The sequence below is a fragment of the Callorhinus ursinus genome, unplaced genomic scaffold, assembly GCF_003265705.2.
Source record: "Callorhinus ursinus isolate GAN/ISIS: 27379988/994484 unplaced genomic scaffold, GSC_fseal_2.0 scaffold49, whole genome shotgun sequence".
NCBI lineage: Eukaryota > Metazoa > Chordata > Mammalia > Carnivora > Otariidae > Callorhinus > Callorhinus ursinus.
Window position 1 is genome coordinate 5,974,208 of NW_027397111.1, and position 21,138 is coordinate 5,995,345.

At 49.7% G+C, this 21,138-nt stretch overlaps 1 protein-coding gene and 1 long non-coding RNA gene across 4 annotated transcripts in view; one reads left to right on the forward strand and one right to left on the reverse strand.

Moving 5' to 3' along the window:
* Positions 1 to 21,138, forward strand: part of GALNT18 (polypeptide N-acetylgalactosaminyltransferase 18) — a 356,353-nt gene that overhangs the window by 146,640 nt on the left and 188,575 nt on the right. The gene's annotated exons all lie outside the window — the stretch shown is intronic.
* The window catches only part of LOC112806162 (uncharacterized), a 53,733-nt gene continuing 48,030 nt past the window's right edge, over positions 15,436 to 21,138 (reverse strand). The window contains exon 3 of the long non-coding RNA XR_003203819.2: positions 15,436 to 16,308. This is a non-coding gene — a long non-coding RNA (uncharacterized lncRNA). The remainder of the gene's footprint in view (positions 16,309 to 21,138) is intronic.

Here is a 21,138-nt window from a genome sequence, read left to right on the forward strand (position 1 = left end):
TTGCATCCCAGGGATAGATCCCACCTGGTGGTGATGTATAATCCTTTTAATGTACTGTTGGATCCTATTAGCTAGGATCTTGTTGAGAATTTTGGCATCCAGATTCATCAGGGATATTGGTCTGAAATTTTCCTTTTTGATGGGGTCTTTGCCTGGTGTTTTGGGATCAAGGTAATGCTGGCCTCATAGAATGAGTCTGGAAGTTTTCCTTCTGTATATATTTTTTGAAATAGTTTCAGGAGAATAGGTATTACTTCTTCTTTAAATGTTTGGTAGAATTCCCCAGGGAATCCATCAGGTCCTGGACTCTTGTTTTTTGGGTGGTTCTTTCAAAGAACCAGCTTCTGGTTTCGTTGATCTGCTCTACTGTAGTTCTGGTTTCTAATTCATTGATCTCTGCTCTAATCTTAATTATTTCTCTTCTCGTGCATAGCTTAGGCTTCATTTGTTGATTTTACTCCAGTTCTTTAAGGTGCAAGGTTAGTTGGTGAACTTGGGATTTTTCTGTTTTTTTCAGTGAGGCTTGGATGGCTATGTGTTTCACTCTTAGGAGCGCCTTTGCAGTATCCCATAGGTTTTGGACCAATATGTTTTCATCCTCAGTGGTTTCAATGAAATGTTTAAGTTCTCCTTTGATTTCCTGGTTGACCCAAACATTCTTAAGCAGGATGGTCATTAGCTTCCAAGTGTTTGAATTTCTTCCAAATTTTTTCTTATGATTGAGTTCCAGTTTCAAAGCATTGTGGTCTGAGAATATGCAGGGAATAATCTGAATCTTTGGGTATAGGTTGATACCTGATTTGTGACCCAGCATGTGGTCCATTCTGGAGAAAGTTCCATGTGTGCTTGAGAAGAATAAGTATTCTATTGTTTTAGGGTGGAATGGTCTGTATATATCTATGAGGTCCATCTGGTCCAGTGTGTCATTCAAAGCTCTTGTTTCTTTGTTGATTTTCTGCTTAGATGATCTATCTATTGCTGAGAGTGGAGTGTTGAGGTGTCCTACTATTAACATATTATTATCAATATGACTCTTTATTTTGGTTAACAGTTGGCTTATGTAGTTGGCTGTTCCCATGTTGGGGGCATAGATATTTACAATTGTTAGATCCTCTTGTTGGAAAGACCCTTTAAGAACGATATAGTGTCCTTCTGTATCAGGAGACTCCCACTTCTTGATCTTCAATGTTTGTTGAATGAATGAATGAATCCACCCTTACTTCACTTTAAAGCCAGGTGTTTTTACTTCAAAATGTACCTTAACTCCAGCTACCCCTTTCTATCTTCAGTTACTGGCCTCATTCAAGCCACTTCTTGCCTGGACTCCTCACTAGCTCTTAACTGGCCTCCCATCCATTCTTGGACCAGAATGAACTTTTTAATGTGTTAATCAGATCGTGCTGCTCCTTTGCTTAAGCCCTTCAGTTTTTCCCTTGCTGTTGGAACAAGACCCCCACTCCCTACCACAGCTGACAGGGTCTTGCAGGATCCTTCCCCAGCTTCTAGTCCCACTAGTCTTATTTTCATTCTTTGGACCCTCTGGGTACTTTCTGGCCACAACACTCTCACACTTGCTGTCCTCTTTGCCCCACTCCTGGCCCATTCTCATCTTTCTGGTACCAGCGCAAATATGTCCTCAGAGTGACCTGTGCTGACAGCTCTATCTGAAGCAGCACCCCCCTGCCCCTGCAACATTCTCTTTATTAGGCCACTGAGTTTGTTCCCTTCACAACAGTTGTCACAGTCTGCAGCAACCTGCTTTGTGGGTTTATTTCACTTCATGTCTGTCTCTATTAATAGAACATAGGCTCCATGGGGCACTCTTGCCTGGCAAGTTGCCTGTTTCAGCCCCAGCACTAGGCACCTGACACGTAATAGGCACTCAATTAGCACAACAAAGTGAATGTTTTGGGAGTGAACTCACTTCCCTCTTCCCCCAAACACACACACACACACACACACACACACACACACACATTTTGGCTTTATAGAAAGATAGCCCTGATGCTGTTGTCCCTGGAGACTTACTTTAGAAATGGTACTCAGGATGCTGAAAGTGATGCTTACATACTTCACTCTGTCACCTTCAGGCCTGAAATGAGCCTTCTGGAATCCTCAGGCTTTCTAAATGCTAAATATAAAGAATTAATCGAATCTTGCATCTCTGGTGAATAAGACACCTTTATATTGAAATGCAGATTTTCCATTGAAAGGCAAATCTTTCATTCCAAACCTTTGAATAAGACTGGGTTTGTATTTATAAAGTAAGTTATATACAAGAGCATATTCTGGGCCCAGAGCGCTTTCATGTGATTGCTCAATAAATACATTTTTACTCATCCAAACTCTTGCTTCGGAGTATTTTGCACTGAGATAGGCAAATAAGTGACAGTAGCCCTATTGAGTTCTGCTTAATTTTATTCAGTAATGTTCTGTATGGTTCCAAGGATTTTCTAGGCCTGTGGGTTCCAGAGATGGGTTGAAAGTGCCTCGTTTGGGGTCGGTTGGGTTTTAGGGTTGTAATAGGGGAAGTGGCGCTGAATGGGGTCAGGTGAACGGGTGGGTGACATGGTCGGCACCTGCCCCCTACTTACTGTATCAGGTTTCTTTGTTGATAAAACGGGGATAGTAATTCCTACCCCTTTGGGGTTATTCTGAAGATGACATAACGAGCATGAAGATACTTAACACATTGCCTGGCACATAATTGGGGTTTTTATAAACATAGTGTAGCTGAATTCAGTTTAATTACACATCTTAATTATTAGTTTCATCCCTCCAGCCAGACTCAGTTATACCAGTGTATATCTATGCTCCACTCTGTGCATTCAGTAGGAGCTCAATAAGTACATAAAGTGTCATTTGTTATTGTTTTCTCATTATAGAACCAGTCATCAGCATCCAATGAACGACCCAGAAATAACTGCTAATCTTTTAGTGCCTCTCCCCTTCCTGAATAGACCCACCTTGAACAAACTTCAGTTGGATTTACTGGGGACAGAGAAGGGCAGCCCCAAGAAAAACATCAGGCCAGAGAGAGAATGAGGGAAAGATTGCCTCTGATGCACCCCCACTCCCACGCAACCCCTCTTGCCTTCCACCGTGAGCCTGCACTGAGCCAGAGTCTGACAGCTGGGTGTTGGTATAGGGCCCCACACATCCCTCTGTCTGCTCCAGCCAGGCAGTGCAGAGCAGTGGGAAACATGGCCCATCTCCAGACCCTAGGGCCCTGTCCTTGCCATCCGATTTGGATGCTATCAGCTGCTCCTGGTGTGAGATAGATCACCCATTCTTTCCCTGCTGCACACTCCAAAGAAACCTACTTATCTTGCAAGCAAACCCCGAATAAAGCACAAATGGCTTCCCACAAGTGGCTTTCTGCTGAGACCACTGCTGTTCTCCTTATTGCTCAGCCATGTCCCCTGCACTGGCTGGGGCCTCTTGGCGAGACCCTTTGCAACTCCTAGACAGCTGTGCTGCTGATGGAGGGAGTCAGGCTGCAAGGCTGTTGTATTTGTCAAACAGACATGCAGTCAGGGCCAGAGCAGGGCAGGAGCTCAAGAGGCCAATGGGCCATGGGTCAAGCAAAGCCATAAGAAAAGTATCCCAGAGTTTGGCTCCTGCTTACGTATTTTCTTGCTGGGTATCCCCAAGCAGGCTACTGAATTCCAAGCCTCAGTCTCTTTACTCAGTATGGTTCTTCAGGGGTTCTCCTTTCATGCGCCATGCCCAGTGCTATAGACATTATAAACACCATCTCAGTTAAGCTCAAAATCTGATGGCAGAGCTGGTGTGTTGCACAAAGTGAAAGGAAAGAGGGATCCGAAAGAGGGCAGGGAGACAGCGAGGAAAAGCTAGCCTGGGATGAATGTTGCTACCCTCATCACCGGCACCATGATGAGCAGCCAATCACCACCTTCCTACCATGATGGCATGAAGAGGAAAGTCCCAGAACAATGCCATGTCAGAGCTGGGCCAGGAGGCTACCTGCCTCTCTGCTTGACAGATGAGAAAATGAGGCCCAGAGTGGGCAGTGACTTGTCTGAGTGCTGTTCATTTGCTCATTCATTCATTCATTCATTCACCCGGCATCTGTTGTGCTTTCCCCTCAGGGAACCACTGGAACCGTGAGGGCGGGTAGAGAACCAACTGTAACAGTGGATGGGGAGGGGGCAGATAGTGTAGACTTATGTCACAAGAAGACTGGAATTGAAAAAGGGGGAAAGGAGAGGATAGGGCATGGGGGACCCAGGAAAGATTGTATTAGGTGGGGGAGACAGGACACAGGGTCACAGGGATGATGGAAGGACCATGAAGATGCAGGTGAGAGAGTGCCTGAGGTAAAAGGGCTCTTGGGTGCAGACGGGAGGTATCAAGAGTCATTTGGACGGACATTCGACTCCCAGGCAGAGGTTTTTAGGATGGGCCCACAGAGGGGAAAAGCATCCTACAGAGCACAGAAGTTGTGTCCTGGGGCCATAGGTGGTTGGAGACCAAGGAGGCACCACAGGCCTTCCACAGCAGCTACAGGTTATTCCTGCTCTTCAGGTGTGGGGACAGGCCTTGGGAACATGCTGCTATAGGCCAAGCATAGCACTCACAGTGGCCGGAAGAAGTTCTCTGGAGGAGGGAAGGAGTCTGAGAATCTGCAAAGCCACTTAGCTGGCAGGGTCTGAACAGGTCTTTCACTCCATTCCCTGTGTCTGCCAACACTTCGAGCAGCCGAGTAAGAGAAGGGAGTCAGATAAAGATGAAAAGGTCAAAATTTTGCCAGGGAGTAGTCATCCTGTCACGGTCCCCAAGCCTAGACCAGAGGAATGACGGGGCTCATGGGGTGGTCACTTACCCAGCAAATTGTGTGGAGGACAGTGCCTTCTTCACATCCTAATGGCAGAAAGTGAGCTGCATGGAGAAGTGTGGGCTTCTTCACATCATCTGATGAGCTAAAAGTTCCCACTGATGAGCCAGGACCGAAATGTGAGTCAGAGGCCAGCCAACAAGACACAGACTGCTGTGCACAGCCAGTGGAGGAGTTGGGAGATCAAGGAATGCTCCCCAAAGAACAAGGGCCTTCAGCTGGACCTTGCTCGACCCCATTCCCGCCTTAGAGATTGGTATCGGACCCTGTAAAAGATATGATCATGGCAACGCATTCAGCAGGCTTCCCTCTGGGGCATTCCTCCCAGTCCTGCCGGTTAACGAAACTGAGCTTTTAGACGAGCTCTGAGTGGATCTTTGAGTTCCCTGGTTATCTGTAGAACAAGATCCCTCAGGTGTTGTTGGGGAAGAGGACCTCACTGTTGCCGTAGGCTGCTGAAGGATCAGATACGCCACCCCTGCGCCAGGCTGAAGGACACGAAGAGACTATTCTAGGTATGCTGGGAATAACATGGGCACAAACACAGCGTTCAACACATATGCAAACCCTGTGTGGCGGAGGGCACGCGTAATTACCATGTCCATCTCAGAGACGAGGCTGAGGCTCAGAGAGGGTAGGAGTTCCAGGTCATGCAGCTAGTGCAGGGCAGAGAAGGCACTCGTGCTTGGGAATTTGGCTTTTCAGCCCTTGGTCTTTCTGTGTTTTTTGCTGCCACCATTCCACATAGCAACAGTGACCTTGGTTGTACCACCACTAGAGAACATTGATTAGACGCTTCCCATGTCCCAAGCATTGACAGCGCTTTACATGAAATATACTTCATGTACTCTTCCCAGCACTTAGCAGGTAGGTTTTTTTTTTTTTTTTAAATCCCCCTTTTACAGCCCAATAAGCCAGGATGCTACGAGAGATTCAGGAGCTTGCCCAAAGTCACATAGGTCATAGTGGGGGAGCCCTCATCTGTTAAATCCAGAGCCCATGCTCTTGACCCCTTTGCTGCACTCTCACACCAAGGGGCTGTTGCTGATGGCTGAGTGATGCTTAGGACCGATCTCTGAGGTGCTGGAGGGGACGTGCTGCCCCACCTGCCCCTGGGGACCTCTCCTCTCTGGGCTCCCAAGGAACAGTCTGGGCCTCTGATGGACAGGAAGCTGCAGATTGATAAAGTGGAGACTGCATGTTGCCTTGAGGCATTGAACCGCTTATAATGAGGGACAGGTTTTCAGAGCTGTCCTGATGCCTTTCATCTACTCCCTCTGTGAAGTCCCTAGGAACAGTCTGGGACCATGGTTTGGGGCCTTCATTAGCTCTGCACTGTCTGAGATATTCACAAAGGCAATAAAGCAGACTTGCTCCTTTGTGTTTCTAGCAGCTCAGTCTGCTTTTCCTGGCTCCCGGGATCCAAAAAATAAAATCCTCAGAGCTGGCTCCTTCAGTGACGTAAAAAGTGCTCAGTTCTGCCGTTCCATCTCAAGAGATAGCAGCTGGGCCGACACTCTCTCTACCCAACCCTGGCTTCAGCCGTGTGACCGTCTGTCTGGTCATCCATCTATCCAGCCAGTGTGAGGCAGCCCAGTGTGGAATGGTGATACGTTGGCGATACACCTGTTCGCCTGTCATACCTCATACTAGAGTGTGAGGTCGCTGAAGGCAGGGAGACTGTTGGCCTCATCTCGGTTTCCCTCCTGCAGTAAGTAGTTTGAAAGCTTTCCGCATCACAAAACCCTGTGGAATCTGCCATACGCCCTCGGTAGTGGCTGCTCACTAAGCCGGGGATTCTTGAAGTGGAGACGTGTCCTTTGATTTCTGGGGCTTCTGTTTGAAAAAGCCTCCAGTCCTGAGAACCCTGCCTACTGGTGACTCAGGGAAGTGGGGTTCAGTGAAAAGCCTGTGAGGTCCTCCATCCCCCAACCTGGCCCTGCTTTTATTCCCCAGCAACCTCCCTACAGCCTAGCCTCAGCTGCCCGGTTTCTCAAAATGTTCTGGGGAACACCGCCTCAGAAACACCTAAAGAGTTTGTGGCATAGAGAAGAGACTCAGAATCTTAAAACAACACTTGGCTATTTATAAAACTGCACGGCATGAAGGAAGGAGGATTGGGCTTATCAGCCAGGGGCCGGGGACCGCTACAGCCCAGAGCTCCTTGTCCCCCACACCCATCTGTATATCAAAGAGCCCTCTATCATGAAGGGGCCTTTTGATACTCACATGGGAAAATGGGACATCATGATGCCCAAATGAGGAAAATAGACCTTGTAGTCATCAGTTACAACACTTCTAAAAGGGTATATGAAAGGGGGTATGATAATATACTACTACATTGGAAAGAAGGCATAGTATTTGTCCAATAAAACATTGATCGCATATAAAGGGATTGCGGTATTGGGTCAGGGGATAAGACATTCAGGGTTGCTTATTATTGGTGATTTGTGATGGTTTGGATTGACATGAAGTTCTGTTGATGGGGGGGGGGGGGTGCAGCTAATTTCTTATGCTTGCCCCAGGCCTTCTGCTCCAGAATCTCTGGGGATGGGCCGTCTTGGGGTGTATCTGATATTTTTGCCAGACTTTCCAGATGGATTCTTATGTATACACTGAATTTTGTAAACCATTTCCCCAACCTAGTGATTCTAAATCTTGGCTGCTTACTGGAATCACCTGGGGAGATAAAGAAGGAAATAAAGCAAAAAAAAAAAAAAAAATGCTTGGATGACACCTCCAGATATTCTGATTTGGTCAGTTTAGGGTAGAGCCTGCACCTCAGTAGGCTTATTATTGTTTTGTTCCTCAGTTGGCGTTAACGTGCAGCCAGGGCTGGGAACTTGGGGTAAGCTGTGGCCTGAGGGGCAATGGCTGTCTGGGCCCTGGATGTGTAGGAGTGTGTGCAGGTATGTCTCCCGGGCTGACTCCAACCCTCGGAGACATTTACGGCTGGCTCAGACCTGGGCTCAGTCTAGGACACGGTTCCCTTCACATGCCTCTGTCTGGCCATCAGATCGGCAGGGCCATCTCTGCTGTGTTGGGAGCCCCAAGAAGACTGTCTGTTGCCTTGCCTCTCCTGTCTGGCTTTGGGTCAGAAAAGCCTGTCTGAAGGAGCAGAGGGCAGCAACTACAGCCAGAACCAGCGGTTCTGGGACGGTTCTGATTATCAAGCGGTAGGTGATCTCCCTTAGGACCGCAGCAGCTGATGTAGCAGGTGCTCGAGAGCCATGGGCTTGACACTCAGGATGGGCTTCTCCATATCAGTGGACTAGCCAACAGAGCCCCCTCCCTGCCCCAGCATGAGCACAGGTAGCATACATGGCTGGTGGGCATGCACAGGGATGCCTGTCTTCTCTCCATCAAGAGCCTCTCACCTCTAGGGCCCCAGGTTAGGAAGATGCTCTCCTCCAAACACACTGCCTCTGTTCAGCGATGATCAATTTATTTCCCATCTTCTATTAATCAAGGACACATGTACCTGTTAAGCAAGGCTTCTGATGCCCAATAGGGGAGACGTTTTCCACCCGGAGTCTTCTAGAAATCTAACCCACAGTCAAGGAATTGGGCCCCTTCATTGATCTGTGGGGGTCGTTATTGCTGGGCCTTTCTGAACCCGTTTGAAGGCCGGGAAATACTGCTCAGATTTTACCTGCTGTCCCGTGTCCCCCTCACTCTCACTTCTGCCCCAACTTTGCCTTTCTGTGCCATCTTCAGCAAGTCTCTGAACCTTCCTGATGGAATGAGTGACTTAGCGTCATTCTCTCTCCTGGGAAATGACATGGATGAACTCATCAGCTTGTGGGGTTTAAATCATTTTCTTTAGCCCTTGACCCTTCCTTTAAAGGGTTTCCTGTACAAAATTCTAGTATATAAATAGACTAAATTACAGCTGTTGTGGGAAAGGGGGAGAGAGGGGCTTCAGACCTCCTATACCCCCAGTCAGGGTCCACCCTCCCCAAGGGTGGGGCTTCCAAGAGCTTCCACAGAAGCTCTTGGAAATCACTGTCCTAGCCAAGGTATTTTCAGTGGGGAGCACCTTCTCTCCTTCAGTGGGGGTGTCCATATCAAAATCTTGGGACAGTCGGGTTAGGTGGCATGCATACTTTGAAAAAGCATATTCCAAATGCCTTTGCTTTTATTTGTTTTCCGTTGGGATATTTAATTATTTTATTTCAAATTTCAGGTAATATGAAAGGAAGGTAGGGATTTTACGACTTATGAAAAGGGGGCATTGATTTATAAAAGGTTGCAATCCATTGATCTAGATCTGTATTTTTAAAAATGTGGGTCCCAACCCATTAGTAGGTCATGGAATCAATTTCCTAGGTCATGACCAGCATTCCTTCTTAACAGAATATCATAGAATAAAATAGAATATACCAGAATTAGTCCCACATATAAGACTAAAGACTGCTTTGTAACTTGTGGTTTCCCTAATGCCTATCTGCACGTGCATACCGGCGTCATGCGAGATACGGTTCTTACTGGGAGTTATGATCAGTAGAGGCCGAGAGCTGGTTTGGACGGATGTGTTCCTGCGGTTCTTTCAGGCTCTCACTTTGCCTCACATCTGTATTTGGGAATCTTCCAGCTGATGGCTCTGCACTGAGTTGATGAACAATGCACAGAAAGGAGGCCTCGGAAAGGCAGGACTGCTGGGCAGGGTGAGCCCCTCCCCTCCAGAGAGCCCAGTGCCCAGCACACAGACAGCAGGAACATTCCTCCTACTGGGGGCTGGCAGAGGTGAGGAGGTTAGCATGGGGCTGACCGTGTCCAAGTCCATGGTCTAGGGAGCTAACCATCGTATATCTTATATAAGGTGAGCAATATGGGTGTGTGAGGAGGGGGTCTAGAAGCCTCCCCTGATTACTCCCAACAGTGGAGAGGCTTGTCACCTCCAGTCCTCTCTGGTTCATGCAGGCCACCTTCAGGCCCCTGCCCGAGCTGTGCCTCCCAGTCTCATGCTCTGGGTTGCCTTGGTTTCTGTGATTGCCAAGATGCCATGGCCACTGGGTTATGATCCTCAGGAGCAGAAGGCAGCCTGGGGATCGACCCCCAAGCTGTGAGGAATCTCTGGTGTCTGCCTGCAGACAACAGTGCTGTTTCCTGGACCTGGCCTGCACAGTGTGACCAGCCTGGCAGGAAAAATCGCCACCTGTTCACACAACTCCCCAGCCCAGGGGTGATCAGTCTGGATACAGAGGCCCTCACATGATGGCACTAGCCTCCTTTATGCCCATGTGGCTTTCCTGACTTTTCTTCCTCCCCTGACCTTTGCAGCAAAGGGGTGGAGAGCCAGGAGCAGAGACAGACCTTTCTTGGGTATCACAAGGCCTTTCATCCCAGGGTACAAATGGGCTCTGGGCCTCCTCCAGCCTTTTAGGGAGGGTAGAGGAGCCTTGTGTTCTAAGTCACCCTGTGAATCAGACACTGGTTGGTAAGGCACCGAAGTATGAAGTAGCCACCTCAACAACTCCGCACTGTTTCTGTTTACAATTTTATCCCTAGCACTCAAGCAGAGGACCTGACCCATAACAATAGTAACAGTTGCCCATGATTATGTAGCACACAGAATGCAAGAGACTCTTTTACTAATTAATTCAGTCCTCACAATAACCCCACGAGGAAGCAGATATTACGATTATCCCCAATTTTCTACATTAGGAAGCTGAGGTGCAGAGAAGTGAATAGATTTACACAAGGCCACACAGCTAGTAAGTCAGGAAGCCACGTTCCAAACTCTGACAGGGTGGCTCAGAGTTCTTGTACTTTACCACTAGGCCAAGTTTCTCTCTCTGAACAACTGCATCTTGATGCAAATTAGTTGAATAAGTGAATTCACTTTCATTCCTAACTCCAAATGCATGGATTTTAATCTTTGCCTCCCTGTGGGTACCAAAAAATGTAGGGCAAGCTAACGTGTCTTTTTCAGTGTGTTAGGACCTGTCAGCGAGCTTCTGTTTGAGCCACTTCCTCCAGAAAGAAAGGGCATTAGAACTAGGGGCCTTTCTTTTCTGAAAAGAAGGACACACTCATGGGCGCATGAGAGTCTGTGCTTATGAGTACTCTCTCTGGTCACCCACCAGCCTCAAAGCATGGCACAGGGGGAGAGTCTCAGGGCCACACAGTCTCTGAGCAGAGTTCTTATTCTCAAATCTGAGCCCAGGAGACTCGGGTCTCCCAGGAAGCCTGGCTTGCCCCCTCACCATTCTTTCTGGGGCATAAGAACGAGCTTTATCAAGCACTTTGAAATCCCTTGGTGGGGCAAACAGTCATGATTATGAAGTTCCCTGAAGAAAGTTTAGACCATGTGGATGATCCTGAGACCCACTGAAGTGGCCTTGTCTGACCTTGCGCATGAGGTATGAGTGTGGATGCTAGCCAAAGCCGTGGCTGACAGAGATAGGTAAGCATAGGACCTCTATTCCCTGTGGCCTGGACATGCTGAGTTTCTTTGCCCAAAGCCTTTGCTGATTTTGTCTGGCTCAATGCCAGGCTCGCCTCTTTCCTTGGCCTCGTGTGCCCATATAGCACAACTGGGTTGGTAAATTAAGAATTTGCCAGATGGAAAGGACTAATTTTTCCCGCTATCAAAATCATAGGCATGACTGGGTTTTTTTGCACACATTCCACTGGACACATGCTGCATTCATAATACAGAGCATTGAGACATCATAAAGGTTTTTCACATCTTTCATGTGATAAATATTTTTACCATCATGCTCGAGAAATGGAATTTGTTTGAAAATGGCCTATTTCCTTTGATGGCTTCTTTGACGTGGATTCAAAGCCTTTCTGGGTCCTGCAGGGGCTTGGGTTCGGGAGGGCCGACATGTTAAGTTTTTCGAAGGACAAATCCACTTCCCTTCACTGAAATATAAGCACAGCTGCCAGGACTAGGAGATTCATGGCTGGGGACAATAATGAGAAGATGTCCAGTGAGCCAACAGCTGCTAGAAGTGATGACACAGCCAGCCCTGGGACCTCCAGCGGCCGGGCACCCAGGAACCTGTGAACAGACTGAACCCGGCAATGCCCTGGCCTCTGAGATCCCTCTCTGCTCTAGATTGCACTGAAGGATTCAGATGGGGGTTGTTGAACCAGAGTGGAGCGCCATAATATTTCTTCTTCAAAGTTTGTTTTTACAAGTGTTCTCTTGTCTTTGAAATGACACCTTTTTAACGGTCTTGCTGTATGAGATGAGCAGCCGCTTGGGACTAGAGGAATCTGTTTTCAGGACAGGCTGCTGTGACCTTCTGTAACTCTGTGTGTGTGTGTGTGTGTGTGTGTGCGCGCGCGCGCGCGCCCATGTGTGAGGATACAGCTGATGATAACCAAGCAAACCAGGAACTCTGCCCTCCTCTGGGAGCCTGGTTTAATAGTCCCTGGATTTTATGATTAATGTCCTCTCCCTCCAGACCTGCAGAGCTCCTCGGAGCTTTGTGCTGGCCTGACATATGGGGTGCAGGTGCTTCTCTAGATCTGGATCCAGACACCAGCATCGGTGAGGAGTCTCTGTAGGGGGATTCCCTGGTTCGCCCAAGGTTCAGGCTCTAGGGCTTGGCTGCCTCCGAGGTACTGGAAATCCTTGTTGGTCAAGCCGGTTGCCTTTTCCCAGAGCTACGGGGTGGAATCCTTGTGGGTGTTAGAGGGAGCATTGAGCAGGGAATGAGGGCCTTTGGGGGCTTTGTCTCCTTTCCCAGTCTAAGAATCAACTGCTACAGATCTGTGTGACTTGGAGCAAGTCATTTAACCTCTCTGGACTTTATTTATAAGATACAAGAGTTGAACCGAGGTAGAAGGGTTCCCTTGACCATTCTCCTTCAAAGGGGAAGCCACCAGTCCCTGTGTGAGCCAGAATGTGTGATCTGAAACACCCTAGAATCACTGCATTTTAGGACCTACGCTCATCTTACCACCCCCTGCCCCTCGCATTCACCCAGGAGAAAACTGAGTCCTAAAGAGAAGGGGGGACTTGCCCACTCATGGGGGGCATGAGCCACAGAGCCAGGCTAGAAGGAGGCCTGGGACTTCAGTCACCTCTACCGCCTGGTTTCCAGAGCAGGGCCCCAAGCAGCGGCCTCGGCATCCCCTGGGAATTTGTTAGAAATGCATATTCTCAGGTTCTACCCCAGACCCGCTGAGTCAGCACCTCCAAGGGTGGGGCCCAGAGAGGATCTGTGATTTCACCAGGACTCTGGGTAAGCCTGATGCTCACTAATATTGGGAGCCACTGCATTCCAGCACAGGGCTGCTCCTCGATGACCAGAAGAAAGAGGCTGCCAGGCTGCAGGCTGCTGTGGAGAGCCTGAGACTGGAGAGGAGAGAGTAGAGTGGTATTACAGAGGAGAGGTACACACGGCCCTTCCCGGCTTCTTTCCTGCTGCAGGTTTCCCAAAGCCAGGACTTCTCCTCAAGCCGCCCCAGCACCTCGGAGGTGCGGCTACTGCAGGCGTCCGGTGGGTCAGGCAGCAGACTATTCTAGTGCAAGGCGCCACGTTTCCTCCCTGCCGAGCCCAGCTATTCCCATCGGTACATCCGTGCCGGGGAGAAGCATGCCACTTGAACATCATCAGGGTCGACCAGTTAGTTCATTCCAAGAAATTGATGTGTGGAAACATTGTGTTTTATGTGTGAACAGTGAGGGGTATATTTAGAAGTCCGGGTGCTCAGCTCCAGGCTGTCAGCTCTCAGGGAAAAAAAATGATGGCATGTGCTTCAGAGTTCATTATATCTCCTAGGCAGAATTCTAGGTTTAAAGGGTTGTTTTAAAGTAGCACATAATGGCACCTATAAATCCTGGTTCCTAAGATACACACATTTGTCACTCCTTAAAGTGAGTTTTTCACATGTTCTTTATATGGTTGGCTTGGAGCATAAAGACTCGGACCTTTAATGGAAGCTTTCATTCTGCATAATTTCTAATCACGTCCTCTTGGATTTCCGTGAGTGTGTGTGCACACTGAGCTCTCGCTGCCCCGGCCTGCCGGGCCCTCGCAGCGGAGAGCTCGGCCACACCCGGGCCCAGACTCTGCCCCTGTGCAGGCTCAGCTCCAGAGATGGCATGGGGTCTGTCTGGCTGCGAGAGGTCCGCATACCGTATCTCGAATGGTCTCCCAGATCTGACGAATTCCCATTCCTCACCTGTCACGTCAGCCCAGACAGAAAAAATGGTGCTTCTCCCTAGACCCCCGGCTCATTTTCTAGTTCTTTGCTAGGACTTGCCACCTTCCTGAATCCTAGCCCACCTGTCTGGGGCTACTTTCCCTAACCATTGCCAGCCCCTGCAGGGCATGGGGCCTGATTTCTCTATCCCCAGCCCTGACCAGCATCCTGTTTGCAGGGACTTGAACATCCAGAATCATAACTGTATTTTGTCTTTCTCAGCTGGGGCTGAGTTCGGCTAGGGTTGTGTCCCATGAGGCAGATACCAGCAACTCAGACGAGCTAGAGCGGTGTATCAAAGCCAGCTTCCTGGAGGCGGAGGCTCTTGACCAGCAGACAGACCCTAGCTGACACTTCACCGAGCTTACTGGGTGCCGAGCACTGTTCTGAGGGCTTGACACAGATTTACTCCTACTTTCCTCACTATAATCCTATGAAGTAGGAATTGTTATCGTCATTTACAAGTGAGGAAACCGAGGCTCAAAGCAGTTAAGACTCATCCATCTAGTAGATGGAAGGGCCAGGATCCACAGTCTGTGCTATGGCTACACCAGGGGTTGGCAAACTGCCGCCCACCTGCTGCCTGCTTGTATCAGTCGTTTTTTCTTGGAACACAGCCACACCCACTCATTTACATAGCGTCCATGGCTGTTTTCTCCCTACGTGGCAGAGCTGAGTAGTTGTGACTGAGACACGTGACCCATAGGACTGAAATATTTACTACTGGTCCTTTACAAAAAAAAGTTTGCCACCCCTGCTTTCCATCATACTACCACTCGTGACTCCCATGAAGTTGAAGGCAGATTATCCCGTGCATGGGTCAGTGTGCATTTTCTGGGGCATGGTCACAGGTTTCATCGGATTCTCAGATGAGAACCCCCTCCCCTGTCCCCAGAACAATAGAACTGCAGCTTTAGGGAGTTTTGAAAGCCAGAGTTTTGGGTAGCCAAATGCCAGTTCCTAGGCCAAAGCACAGCAGTGGGAGGCAAGGCCAATGGTCAGGAGCCAGTCAGAGACTGGGATAGTTCAATCAGAGTGAGTGGAAAGGAAACAGGCAGAATGGTGATTGCCACAGTACCCGCTTTGCAACGTCTGCAGCTCTCCTTTGTTGTTCATTAGCTGGGGTGTGAGGGAGGCAGGGCCAAGGTGGCTTCAAGGTCAGGGATGAGGTCCCTGCATGGCTCACGGCCACCTGCTACCCTCATGTGCACCTGCTTCTTTGGAGAACCTGGCTGTCAGTCATGCCCTGATAGCCCTGGTCATATCCCCGCATGCAGTCTCACCGAAGTATCAGGGATGAGAGGACTCTGTAGTGAGAGTGGTACTGGCACATGCTTGGTGCTCAACAAATATTAGTGTCATTTCTTTGCCTCCCTACAGCCCCCGGGGCAAGGTATTAGAATCTTCTTTTTATTGATGGCAAAACCCACAGTGACGGAACTCTTATTGGGGTAGGTAGGCAAAAAAATGACCACCCCCCCCAAAAGGTGTGCACATGTCAATCTCTGGGGTCTGTGAATTTATTACCCTACACGGCAGTGGGGAATTAAAGTTGCAGATGGAATGGAGGTGGTTATCAGCTGACTTCAAAATAGAGAAAGCATCCTAGATGATCCAGGTGGGCCTGAGGTCATCTCAGACTCCTTAGAAGTGGAAGAAGGTATCAGAAGAGAAAGTCAGAGCAATGCCACATGAAGAGGAGACAAGCCACCGTTGTTGGCATCCGCCTTGGAGTAAGAGGGCCGTGAGCCACGGAATGTGTGACCTCTAGAAGCTGGAGAGGATTCAAAGATTCAACACTCCAGGGAAATGGATTCTCCCTTAGAACATTCAGAAAGGAAAGCAGCCGTGCCAATGCCTTGATTTTATCTCGGAGAAACCCTGTCAGACTCCCGGGTCTCCAGAACCTCACCTCTGTGGTGAGCTAGCGGTAGATAGCATTGTCCCCATTAAACAGATGAGCAAGCTCGGGTTCAGAAAGGCTCGAGAGCTTGAGCAAGGTCAGCCAGCTGGTCAAGGGCAGAGCTGACTCCAGAGCCCCTGCAGGAAGCCCCCCTGCCTGGTCATGAAGTGTTCAGAAGAAGTCTCGCTTTTTCCCCACAACATCCTTCAGGTGTCAGAGGAAGCTCTCCCACATTTGCCTTTGCCTCGATGAATAAAGTCGTTGCACAGAAGATTTTAATGGTGTCAGACCTGAGACTGTCAGGGCTCCTTTCTTCTGATTAGCTCTGAGGTTTCTCTTGTCAGATTTCACTTCTTTCTCTTAGCAGTTCTGAGGATCCCTGGAAGAGAAAGCCTAATTGTGAGGGCTGCAGGCAAAAGACCTTTAGCTGGAATTCTAATGCACCTCTAGAAGCAGAGAGGGGAAATACCTTATGCAGAATACTTTATTTTCTTATCGTTAGAGCTCTCAGCATATCTAGGGGTGTTTATAAGATCCCAAAAATTTCCCCTTGGGAGCCCCAGTAGAGGCAGAGTCTTGCTTTTCCAGGATAAGAAAAAGCACCACGATGATGTGCTAAAGTCCTCCTTTTCCTCCCAAATAAAACCCAAACACTGGGTCCATCTTACAGATGAGAAAAGGGGATCAAGGAGCATCCGACTTGCCCAGTGTTGGAGGTGAGAACTGGCTGAGGCCTCCTGCCTCTCGGGCTACTGTTTCCCACAAGCTCTCAGCGCCTCACTGTGGCTGGGGCCCTGGGCACAGAGGCTGGCTGTGGGCCTCTGGGCTGGATGCTAGAAGGGGAGGGAAGGGAGACACATCCTGGGCTGTGGGGACGATACAGCAGAAGGCAAGCTGAAGGCAGCCCGGACTGGCCTGCTGTTCGGGGTGACATCCATCCCTGTGTAGTGGAGCGAACCCAGCCTCAGCAGTAGCACTCCGATGGTGGGCCTCCAAGGGACCGGCCTGGGCTGCTCAGGCGGGGCCCCAGCACCAGGCTCTTTAGTAGGAATAATGGTGACTTCTTACCAGCCGGAAGCCAGCAGGCAAGGGTTTACTGAGAGCCGACAAGAAAAATGTACATTTCTGGATATTCAATTAGCCTTTTCTTTTTAGCCCCCAATAAAGCATGCAACAAGGCATCTCAAGCGTAGAAGAAAATTTTTCTAAAAATCATTGAATTGTACATTTGAAATGGGTGAATTTTATGGTATATAAATTGTACCCCAATAAAGCTGTTAAAAAAATTAAATGAGGTAGAAGAAAAGGAAGCATCCTTTAAGAGTTCTTATCTGGGAGATTCGGCAAGGCCGACTCCATTATTTAGTGCTTAGCCTTCAGCCTTCCAAAAGCCAACTTCATGGTGACTCCACACAGCAGCTTGGCAAGCTATTCCCATTCCACAGGAGAGGGCGGAGGATGGAAGGGTCAGGCTGCGGGTCTTGTCCAGAGAGGTGAACAGCTCCCCAGGAGTGGGGAGAGAAGGATCTCCAGAACACTCCAGGAGGAGGACCAGGGGACAGACCTATAGATAAACCTTATACACAGGTTCTAGCGCCCACAGCAGGCAGCTACCTGGGACATGGGCCCACTGGTCTGTCCTGCTTTCTCCCTGCCTCCTCATTACTGGGTTCTGGATCTCAGCACCAAACACCCAGAGCTTTGGCTTTGAGCATGGCCTGAAGGTAGAAGCAGAAATAGCAGTGGCTATAGGACGGGCTGCAGGGCAGAATCTAGGCCCCCCTCCCCACATGCTCTCAAAGCCTGCTCAACTCTGCCAGAAAGAGGAATATATAGTAAACTGAGTAAAACCACAAGCAACAAGAAGGCTCCATCACTTTCCTGCAAAGATACCCCTAAAGGAGCCCAAAGTGAGGCACCAGAAGCAGAGCTGTGGCTTCCAATAAAGACATGGCTCAGTGTAGGCAGCGGGCTGGGGGTCCTAAGTGATGTGAGCTCGGTTCCCGGTGGCTCTGTCTGCCCCTCAGCGGACTTCAACTGGTACTGCCACTCAGCCCTGCAGTGGGAGCTCCAGACCCCTTTGGCCTCCATCAGCCACTGTGCCATGTGACCCCTTCTACTGCTGTTTTAGGATTTATCCTAAAATCCAAGGAGCAGAGGTGGGTCTTGGGTTCTTGCCTAGGGGGAGGTCTGGGCTTTAGTCTCTCCTGCAGCTTCTCAGAGCTTCGGTAAAGTGCACAGCAGGGGCCGGCTAAGGGGCTCAGCTTCAAAAGATGGGGATGGCCAGGAATGCAGTCCTGGAGAAGACAGGCAGTCAGAAGTGGATGGGGGTGGGCAGCAGCACAACGTCTGTTTCACTCCAAAACCCATTTTCTTTCCACTCCATTGTGCGGTCTCGGCACCGCCAAGACCCTGGAGCAAAAGCAGCTGGGCAAGCCCTTGTTCAGGCTGCTCACCCCAGCAGCCGCCCTCACGCAGGTACTCTTCCCGCTTCCAGCATCAGTGGCTTCATGAGCCTCGAAAGCCTTGGTAGAGTCTCCAGATGTGCTCTTCGTGCCTAGCGGGCACGCCAGGGCACAACCCTCAGAGCTGTGGCCTTTGTTGCATTCATTGCTCAAAGCCTCACAAGCCGCTCTCCTGCCCCGCTTCCCTCCTGTCTCCGTGAATTAGCATAGAGGCTGTCAGGACATGCATCTGTAATTCTCTGCTCTCATTAGTGGGCTGCATGTGCGGCACTGTGGGCATATCTCTGAGACCATAATGTGGTGTTTCCCGATGCCCCATGTGATCACGGGTAGAACTTTTGAGAAAACATGTCATGCACAATGAGAACTGGGCATTAACAGGGGGGAAGCAGATGAGCTGAGTGAAAGGTCTCTGGCCTTCTTCTTCACGGGGGGCCTCCTAGGAAGGGTTCAGAGCAAGTGATACTCAAACTATACTTAACCAGCAAGGCACAGGCATGAATGCTGGCCACAGTGTGGGCCAAGGTCCTGGGACTGCTGGCCAGGCCAGGCATGCACCTTGTAGTTGCTGGCCAGTGGAAAGACCTGGAGTATTCCAAGAAGAGAGCCAGAGCAGCTGGGGTAGCCAGGCCACCTGGAGGGGCTCGGGGCAGCAGCTGTTGACTGGCACTGTGGAAGTATCTGGTAGTTGAATGTTGCAGTCAACCAGGACAGACCGGCTGGGTCTGCTCCCGGAGCCGAAGTTTCTGGTCTTCAAGCCAGTACGTGTTGGCTCACAACATGGAGGGAGGCTGGGGATGCGTCTCTGGGCTGTGGTTTCCTCTTATCTGTGATGGGAAGGGTAGATCCTACATCACGGGCCACTGTGATGGCCTAGCCTCACCACCTGGCAGGGCAGGGCAATGGAACGGGGCTACAGGGTACAAGGGATCGGTTCAAGGGCCAAAGGGTTTGCAGTAGACACCCAAGATTGGCCTGCAGTTTCCCTCCTCACTGGACCTCAAATAATGTATTTTGCCACTTGAGACAGTACCTTTGTTGATGGTTAGTATGTTGGACTTCGGCATACTATCTATATACGTGCTTATAGGTTCATAAACTATTTCCAAATGATATGGCCAATCCTGGCATTTCAGACTTGCAGTTTTCAGTATGGATCTTCCAGACATCCTGCTGTCCCAGGCCTCCTGAGACCCCCAGCAGCTCCGGTTCTTCTTCTCTGGTTTCAACTGTGGATAGCCATCTGTCCAGAGGCCTTGAGCCCCACAACTGTGCTCTCTCCTGCTTCTGCCTTTTTGCTCCTGTTTGGCCCCACCCTAGGGGTACCCTTCTCCAGAGTGAGCCTGTGAATCTCACTTACTCTTCATATCTAACTTGAGCATCCTCTCCTCTGGGAAGCCTTCCCTGCATGCAACTCTTCCCTCTTCAGTGACCCAGTGGCATGTTACCCACCCTGGATCCGAGCATTGATCACATTCTCTGTACAACCGGCTTTTCCATTAGACTGGATTTGCTTGAGGGTAGGCACCGAGTCTGAGTGGTCTTTGTATTTCCAATGCCCAGCAATAGACCTGGTGCACAATACACTTGCTTGAGTGTTTGTTGATTGTCTGATAAGAAGAGTTTAACTCCCTTTGGGGCAGAGCTGACGGTGACTCCCAAAGCCCAGCAGTGAGGGAGGTGCAGCCATGGGGAGCCCCTCGGGATAAAGCTGACAGAGCAGCAGTTCCCACATGCTGGCCGAGAAGGGCATTCAAGGGATGAGCAGAAATGGTTGTTCCCTGGGCCAGAGGGGGAGTGCCCACAAAGCAAAAGGCCCGTTCCTCTGAGAGATGTCAAAGAGGAGGAAGAAGTCAGCCTCTTTTCTCAGCGTCAGAAATGTCATTGCTTTGCGCAGACCCATCAAATGTGCCTTTTCTCTTCAAAAGGTGGAGTGATTAGTGACCTCTCAGGGGACTCCTCCCCTTGAGTTTGCCGACAGGGATTTCTGCGGCAAGCACCTTAGAGATCAAGCCAGGGGTGAGCTCAGGAGGAAGGTTGGCAGCCACATGTCTGCGGGAACTTTGGGGAGGAATGGGGACACCTGACCTGACTCTCAGTCTCTCTGAGGCTCTGTGGTTTGGGTCAGATACTCCCTGAAGGCATGTTAGTTTTCTGAAGACTCTGGGTCTTGCCACCTCATTGTCCCCTGCACCTGGGTTTCTGGGACTTTGGAGCCTTCCTGTGGTCTTTTCATTCTGAGTTCCTCCAGGTGAGAGTAGAAAGAGGAAGAGGCAAGAAACACACACAGCCTTTACTCCCTCCTTCCTTTGCTCTCTTCTCCCATGTTTTTTTGGGGTGGTTTCTCTGTGCACAGTCCTGTTCTGGACACTTGGGAGAGATTCCAGGTACTTTTCTGGTGTAAGAGATTTACCAAAAAGTCCTGGGGAGGGGGGTGGGTGTTGTCTACCAACGACCGCATTCCATGGAACTCCCTAAGAAGCTTCTAAAAGCACACTGATAATCTCAAAAGGCTTCGTGTAAGTGAACTAGGTAGGAAATTAACTGCACACAAATGGAATTTGCTCTGCCCTTTACCGGCTTCACATTCCTACTTGCTGACACAGGTCTCCAGGCCCCTTTCAACTCCCTCCGAGGACGTGAGGAATCCCTAACGGATAGGGGGCTATCCTCTCCTGTCTTGCTGCTACTGCTCCATTCATTCATCTTCCTGATATTCATTAAGCACCTGCCAGAACAGGCAC